This window comes from Nicotiana attenuata, chromosome 6 (assembly GCF_001879085.1).
Source record: "Nicotiana attenuata strain UT chromosome 6, NIATTr2, whole genome shotgun sequence".
Taxonomy (NCBI): Eukaryota; Viridiplantae; Streptophyta; class Magnoliopsida; order Solanales; family Solanaceae; genus Nicotiana; species Nicotiana attenuata.
In genome coordinates, this window is record NC_031994.1 from 46104149 (window position 1) to 46113465 (window position 9317).

Genomic DNA, 9317 nt, shown 5'->3' on the forward strand with positions numbered 1-9317 from the left:
CCGTAATTGGAAACTAGGACAGAATTTTAAGGAGGACCCTCAAAATTCAAAAGTAATTTCAGCCAGTCATCGCAAGCAGCCGTCAGAAGCATCAACCCATTAAACTGGGCAGAATTTTAAAGAGGACCCTCAAAATTCCGAAGCAGGAGATGTTGCAATGTCCTGAACCACGTCACACTCGTCGGTTCATCTAAAAGCTATTTTTTTAAATATATACTTATGTCATATTTTTACAAACTCATGCGTGTTTATTATCGAAATCACTTTTTTCAGCAAGCTACCCCAATGATACATACCGTATCACCAGATCGAAGCCGAACAGGTCGGACAAGGCCAACAGGGATACGAACTAACCTCCCCTCTACAAAACTCATGATTTTTCTTTGGATGGAGACATTTGGATTGCGAAAGCATGTGGCATGCTATACATTCACGAGATAAACGTTGTTGAGGAATACAACTCTCAGAATTGTTTGCGTTTACCAACCTTTGCTATCCACGCACGCCGGCGATATTCCCTATATCGCAATGTCCACAGCAGTCAAAATGTCGCAACCTGCTATCAGCTAATAAACTCTATTACCATCTGCCATTTTTATTTTTTATTTTTTTTGCGTTGCATAAGGCGACCATTCTGCCTTCCGAGACTAAACACTATCTCCATCTGCATTTTCTGCATTGCATAAGGCTACCATTCTGCCTTCCGAGACTAAACATTGTCTCCATCTGCATTTTCTGCATTGCATAAGGCTACCATTCTGCCTTCCGAGACTAAACATTGTCTCCATCTGCATTTTCTGCATTGCATAAGGCTACCATTCTGCCTTCCGAGACTAAACACTGTCTCCATCTGCATCTGCATGGCTGAAATATCGCCACTTTATTTACGCTTGCATGGCTGAAAGATCGCCACTTCATTTACGCTTGCATGGCTGAAAGATCGCCACTTCATTTACATTCGCATGGCTGAAAGATCGCCACTTCATTTACATTTGCATGGCTGAAATATTGCCACTTTATTTACGCTTGCATGGCTGAAAGATTGCCACTTCATTTACATTCGCATGGTTGAAAGATCGCCACTTCATTTACATTCGCATGGCTGAAACATCGCCACTTTATTTACGCTTGCATGGATGAAAGATCGCCACTTTATTTATGCTTGCATGGCTAAAAGATCGCCACTTCATTTACATTCGCATGGCTGAAAGATCGCCACCTTATTTACATTTGCATGGCTGAAATATTGCCACTTTATTTACGCTTGCATGGCTGAAAGATTGCCATTTCATTTACATTCGCATGGCTGAAAGACTGTCACCTTATTTACATTTGCATGGCTGAAATATCGCCACTTTATTTACGCTTGCATGGCTGAAAGATCGCCACTTCATTTACATTCGCATGGCTGAAAGACCGCCACCTTATTTACATTTGCATGGCTGAATGATCACCACCTATTGCATCTCATGGGCTGAAAGATCGCCAAACGCTGCATCTCATGGGCTGAAAGATCGCCAAACGCTGCATCTCATGGGCTGAAAGATCGCCAAATTATCTGAGGGCGTCATTGTTCAGAGGCACCATTTGCATAGCCCGAGAACACCATGCCATGGCCTGAGTATCCCTTTAATCTTTTGCATATCATTATTCAAAGGCATCATGGTTCGGAGGCATCACCCTCATAGCCCGAGAGCATCATTTCATGGCCTGCGAATCCTTTATTATTATACGCTTCATGGCCCAGGACATCATGGTCTGAGGACGTCATCCTAACCGTCCAAAGACAACATTCATGGTCCGACGGGAACTTGCATCATGTTTAAATCTATGCACAATATATGTCTGTATTTGTTTATTTGTAGGAAAAACCGGCGAGCAACAGCCATCTCGACAGGAGCGATTCCGCTCCAGTTCCCCGCAGCCCTATCCTGAATATTGCCTCTATGCTTGAAAAGTCTCCATCGGCATACTCCGCCGATGGATCCTGAACTACATATGGCCTGATTCCTGTAAGACCAGGGATATGTAGGCAGCTCAGAAGCCAGAGCACGGCCAAACCTCTTCAAACCATTTCGTTCGGTCAAAAGTGGCCATCATATCTTTACCCGACAACTCTTTCATCCTTCCAGGGTAAAGAGGGGCAGCTGTTGATACCCAATTTTTCCCTGTATTTTTTTAAAATATGCAAAATACCTTCAAAATAGCCTATATATGCATATATAAGTATATCCCAAAGTTACATCATTTTTCCTTATTTTTTCAAATATTTTAAAACCAATTTACTGCCCTATTTTATCAAGAAAACCCCAATAATTGTCCCCAAAATTATCATTTTTGGTGATTCATTTATTGGATTCTCGTGTTTATACTAAAATATAGCTAAGATATTTTTTTTTACATACTTTACAAATTTATTTATTATGTTTTAAGGATAAAATTGCATAATTTCAACATTAGCCATTTTTAGGTTTAAATTCGTCTCATGTTTATAAAATGGGATTTTATATTTTTAAATTGATAATTATATATTATAAATCATTTTAGTGCTTTCAATTAGTTTTTCAGAAATTTATTTACTATTTTCTATAAATTAAACGAGAAAAAAGGGCTATTTAACTTATAGCCAAATTTGGCTTTCTAATCTAGCCTAATTAAACCAGCCCATATCCCCTAATTACACCAGCCCAAAGACCCAAGCCCAAATCCTAAATCTACCCGACCCAATCCGGATTAAATCTTGGTCGTTGATCAATTTTGATCAACAGTTCAGATTCGTTCTTACCAAATTAAACAAACAACGCCCCCCCCCCCCAAACCCCTCTCATTCCTCACTCGACCGACTCTCATCTCTATCTCTCTATCTCTGGTTCTCTCTAGAACCTTCCCCCTTCCCCTCCGCTCCGATGAGCTTCACTCGCCTTCTCCGGCCACCTCCTGGCCTGAATCCATGGTGGTCTCACCACCTACAAGCCTTATATGGTTCCTACACGCTTGGTTGCTGAAGTTTCAAGGCCTGACCACGAAGAAGCTGGGTCCAGACCTTGCTTGATTCAAGTTCTATGGCCATCTCCGGCCTTGCTCCGGCAAGCCATGTCTGTTCGAGCCTGACCTCGACCCCTCCTGTTTAGATCAACGACTATCCAAGCCTCTCTCACCGTTTGGGTTCCTCTGAAACCCTAGCTTTTGAGGTTCTTCTGTTTTCTTTAAATTTGTGCTAGATCCGCGTTTTCCCTAAACTTTCAACGATTTCTTGATATTTCTTTCAAAAGCTATGCTTTCAAAACCTTTATATTTTTTTCAATCTAGGGTTCTGAGTTATTTAGATGTTTCTCTGATTTTCTTTTTTTCTCATATGTGTTTCTTCTACTATGTTTCTTCTACTATGTTCTTTGTGTGTTTCTTCTACTATGTTTCTTGTTAAGATTCTTCTACCATGTTCTTATCAGTTTCCTCTATTGTGTTTTATATGTTTCTCTTACTGTGTTCTTATTAAGTTTCTTCTACTATGCTTCTTTATACGTTTCTCCTACTGTTTCTTATTAGTTTCTTCTACTATGTTTCTTTGAGTTCTTCTACTGTGTTTCGCATGTTGTTCTTTTACTATGCTTCTCATGAGTTCCTGCTACTGAAAGAGCATGTTAAAGGTCTCAGTTCCTTTCTGAGACCTCTGAACCTGTTTCGATTAGTATCTTTTTCCTTGATTACTTGTCCTCTCATCTCTGCACTCGATTGATGGTAAAAACCCTAGAATTTGGGGTTCATCCGAGTTTTGAGACCATTGTCTATGTGATATGCTTGCTCCTCATCTTTGAAATTGTTGGATTTCAGAAACCCTAACTATTTCGAGTTTCTGAATTTGTTTCATCCGTTGCTCAACTGAGTCCTGAAATCTTTGTTTCAACCTCTGTTTCTTTAAGCAATTCTGATTCTCTACTAAACTCTTCTAAGGTCCTTATACTGGACCCTTTGTATACTATTTGATACTATCTCTCTTCTACATTGCTGACCTATGTGACTACCATTTTTGCAATGGCATGACGTTTTCTTTGCCCTAAATTCAGCTTAGCATGTTTGTGTGCTCTTTATATGTGCTGAACTCCCCTCTAAAATGGATTTCAATTTTGATTAATTTCAGACTTCCTTTGTATAAGTTTGATTGATTTCTTTCCTTGTTTGCTGATTTCCCCGTTACTCGATTTGAGTCAAAAACTTTCCTTAGCTTTTCTGACTTGGTTCCTTCATGGACCAGTGATTACAAATCTCTGACTGCTTGATTTACTATCTACTAATTGATTTTCTACCTTATTTATGTAACCGTGTATTTCAAAATTCTGCCCTTAAATAAACTCCTATGTATTTACCCCTAATTGCCTACTTTGCACAAGATGCTTGTTTGATCTCTTTCCTTAAATAATTTTCTTGCTCATTACCGTGTAAGTCTGAATTCCTTAATTAAAGGAAGTCTTGCACTGATTGATTTTAATTGATACCCAGTTCCTTAATTGTTTTTTTACCTTATTTTCTGCCTGTTTTTCACACTATAAATACACGACTCTTTCATTAACAAAACATCTATCACTCATAGTCCTTCTGAACTTACACTTACACTCAAAAAGTATTCTCTCTTGTTGCTTGTACTGTGGCCTGTTTACAAGACATGTTGCTTGCTTCCTCTCTATTTGTTTCTTTGAAACCGGTATGTCCTGATTTAAGGTTTTCAGCAACACAACAATGTGTTTATTTACTATCTTTATATCCATGTCTACTTACTGCTTATGTATAGTTCCACACTTACTCTAGTATGCTGGTTTCTTTCTGCATGTTCTACTATGAATCCAAAACCCCTACCCCCTATGTGTTTAAGCTATAGTTTGAGGCATGACAATACTGCAAGTTATTGTCCATGAATCAAACTTAATCCCCTGGGATCTTAGCCTTTAATAGTATGTGTTCTGGCAGGCTTATAGGTGTGCTAGCACTCTCCATTGCTGGGCATGCCTAAAGTCTGCCCTTGCCTAAGCAATAGGCTCTTTACCATTCCCAATTCCCCTGAACCCTTATGTTTGCTTATTTGTGGTTGTTTCCTTTCCCTTTCCCCTTTTAGCATTCTGTTCTGCACTTGCACACTTTCCTAGTCTCTAAGTTATGCCCCCCTCTTGTGAGCCTTGCCTTGGGACCCTTTGAGTTCCCTCTGAACTTGGACACACGAGGGCGGGCCCTTCCACTACATTTGTCGCTGTTCTAATAACACATTTGGGTGTGAGCATTGCCCGGAGTCCCATTGAGACTCTTAGGGAACTTTGACACACTCAAATGGGAGAGAGGCTTTGGATTATGATCTCTTGGAGTTGGTTTACCTCATATTTCAGACATGAAGTCTGAATCAGGCTCTCCTTTGGTTGTACTTTTGCTTATATTTCCTGATGTATTTTTTTTTATTCCAGGATGTAATAATTTGTAATAAACTCTTGGGGATGGTTAGTGAAGAAGGGCTGGTGACCATGTATGCATAAAGGGTAGATACCATGACTATAGGTATTTGAAAATCTGCATATGCATATGCATATAGAAATTATGCCTATAGGTCCTTCTGAATTCTGTATATCCATTTTCATCTAGAAATCATGTTCATAGGTCTTAAACAAATTTTTCGCACCTAGATATCATGTTCATAGGGCTTAAACATTCAACTGCACCTAGATATCATGTTCATAGGTCTTAAACAAATTTTTCGCACCTAGATATCATGTTCATAGGGCTTAAGCAATCAACTGCACCTAGATATCATGTTCATAGGTCTTAAACAAATTCTCGCACCTAGGTATCATGTCCTCTGCATTTTTTATACCATGTCTGCAAAGGCTTAAAATCAATTACGCGTAGAAAGCATGTCTATAGGAACTCCTACTCGAATCTGAGCCGCTTCATTCATGCATAGAGCTAAAATCAGTAATAACGGGTACTATCAGTTGCAGAACTTATAACCTTCGTTAAAACTTGCCTTTCTTTTAATAATCTGACTACCCCTTTTAACCAGCATGTTTCAAACCTTGTTATTTCGTTGCTTCCTGAATTCAATAGATACCATGACTATAGGATCCTTGCCCAACACTTAGGCAAGCCTTAGGGTAAAGTTTTAAAACTAAATCAGTTTCTGTTAATAACTACAACTAGCAGGCAGGCCTGAGTCGGGCTTCCTATCTGAATTATGTAATAAATCAGTTGCCCCAACCTTTAAGTTCTTTCATGTTTAGTATTAATCAGACCCTAAACAGTATGTGTAAGTTATGCTAATTACGTGTTTCTTTGTTTAAAAGGGGTATATTTGAGCCTTTGCTTGTTATGTGCTTTCCCCCAACTTGCTATACATGTTTTGTATGTCGCCTTAGAATTTTTGCCTTTGAAACTACAAATAAGCCTAACATCTCTCCCCTTTAGGATTAGTAGTCTTAAATGCCTCCGGGACTGATAGGATTGGGATGGGTAATAGCATGCAATAAGTAATCGAGACCATTCTGCGCTTTAATACCTTAACGGGGTGGGAAGGGTAGATATGGATATGATGACCACGCGATAATGTCGCGTGTAGCCTCTCATTGAGGAGTGATTACCGGGCATTGTGTGGGGTGACCATGTTATTAATAAACCTAGGACCCCCCTTTCCCTTTATTTCTTTGTTTTCTTTTAAAATTTCAAACTCTTTCCTCTAAGAAAAATCAGCTTTCTTTTAATTCTTTCCAACTTTGTTTATTTGTAAACCATTATGTGAAAGCCCCCTCTTATTTGGAGCTTTTTTTTATTTTGCCTACATGTTATTTGCACCTAAATTCACAACAATAGTCTGGCCGGGAACCACACTAGTGGATTCTGAGGGGTGCCTAACACCTTTCCCTTAGTTTAATTTCAAGCCCTTACCCAATTTCTGGTTACTCAAATCAAATCTCCTTGGTGTCCTAATGCACCCTAATCATTAGGTGGTGACTCTTCAAATCAAACCCAATTCCCAAAAGGAATGAGTTGTCCTCCCAAATGTCATAAACCCGATTTTGCGAGAAAAATGGAGCGCGACTGTATGGTATAAGTATTACGGAAATAAAAGAGAGTGCCACTAGGGAGATAGTCAAAATTTCAGTTTTGAAGTAACCCAACAAGCACAAGGGCACGGAGGTAAGTAACTAAGGGTGATTATAGGCGAGTAAGAACATCAAAAAATCTTTCGGGTATACGATATAATAAGCTCGCAGCTTTACAGGAGTCAAAGGGTCTCCCTAAGTGCTACAACAAAAGACTAGCTGAGAAAATAAGGAAGAAGGCTTCAACATAAGCATAGTGACCTAAAGAAGAAATGATCTTATGACAACAGTCTCACTACAACATCGTATGCACTCTATAAGAAAGTTTGTGACTAATGAAAGGGAAGTAAATCAAAAGTAACACTCGAGATCATATAAGTTGCACGAAATTCTAATATATGTGGGCACTATGATAAGCCATGTATTCATGCAACAAGTGGCAGAACGACTAGAAAAAGTAATTACTTACTTTTAGCGAAAGCTGAGAAGGCACGAAAGGAATTATTCGATCAATAACCCAGAGTAGTTATGTTATGAACGCACTTAAGATTTCGGAGTGTTATCCATGCAGCATATATGTTGACAATGATACAACTATAGGAGACTCTAGTATAAGTTAAAAGAAAGAATTGAGTCCACGTCACAAACAAAAGTTTGAATTGCTAGAAGGTTATATCATGGATATTCCATAGCGTCCACCAATAGATATAGTAATAACTAATACCCTGAGCCACAGATCAGAAGATAGCGTAAGCCTACTTAAAGGCTGAGATAGAAGAGGAAACCAAAGAGTTACATCAGCTAAGTGAATTAAGAGTTTGATTATTAGACCCTGATGATTATAGAAATAGTGATTCGGAACATTGCAGAATCACTCTTAATATCAGAGGTACAAGAGAGATAGTACAATACCCATATTCTATAATAGCTCTACGATAAAGCCAGTTAGAAGAGTACCCACCTCATAAGAAGTCAGTATGAAGCTTCCGCCGGATTGTGTATGCACCTAAGGTGCAAGGATTCTAGTAGAGCTTTAAGGTGTGGATGTGAATTCCACCTATGTGGAAGTAAGGTTTTGAAAGAGATAGAAGATACGATGCAAGATTTCAAGGTAAGTAAGGTAAAGGTGAAGAAGGTACGAGATGCCCAAGTACAAAAGGTTACGAATAATCCAGATATCAGATAGAGGGTTGGAAGCGTCGTAATTCTATATCAAGAAATGATAGTGGTGTCTTCAGTAGCATATCTTCAGCCTATGGATTCTAGGTACCAAGAGGTCTAGTAAAGAGATTAAAGAGGAGTTAGAGACAGCATGATGTCTCGCTTAAGGTTCTAGAATAACATAAGGAAATTTGTGGTGCTATCAAGTTAAAGGAAGGTTGCGAGTAGTATAAATAGATATGTGTAGGTCGCAAGCTAAAGTATGACAGAGCGACAAGGTTTTAGGTAGACGGGAGTAAGGATAAGGAAAGGTAAGTGAGAAGGTGACGAAAATAGGTAAGGCCTCAGGATTTAGCCCATCAAAACAAGAGGGATGATGGTTTCCGTAGGTTATACTGTGATGACCGAAAAGGTCATCACTTGCTTTTAAATAAAATTCTATATTCCGAGGCCATAAAAACCTCTTATAGCATTACCTCAATTTGTGTGCGCAGTCCGGGCGTGTAGCCGGAAAGCCTATATGAGAAAATCTGTGAAAAGTGATAAATTTTGACTATAAAGTGAATTAATATGACTTCGGTCAATGTTTAGGGTAAACGGATTCGGACCCATGATTTGACGGTCCCGGAGGGTGCGTAGGAAAATATGGGACTTGGGCGTATGCCCGGAATCGAATTCCGAGGTCCCAAGCTCGAGAAATGAATTTTTAAAGAAAATTGTTTTCTGAAATTGTTTAAAGGATTTGGAAATGAAATTTGATTAGAACATGCTAGTATCGGGCCCGTATTTTGGTTCCGGCGCCCGTACAGGTCTTATATGTGGTTTAAGATAATTCTTTGAAGTTTGGTAAGAAGCGGAATCCGTTTGATGTGATTCGGACCTTAAATGCAAATTTGATGTTTAAAGAAGCTTTGAGAAATTTCATTGATTTTGAGGTTTAATTCGTTGTGTGAGAGGTTATTTTGGCGATTTGATCGCATGGATAAATTTATATGATGTTTTTGAGTTAGTACGCATGTTTGGTTTGGAGCCCCGAGGGTTCGGGTGAGTTTCGGGTAGGTTCCGGGGTGTTTAAACTTA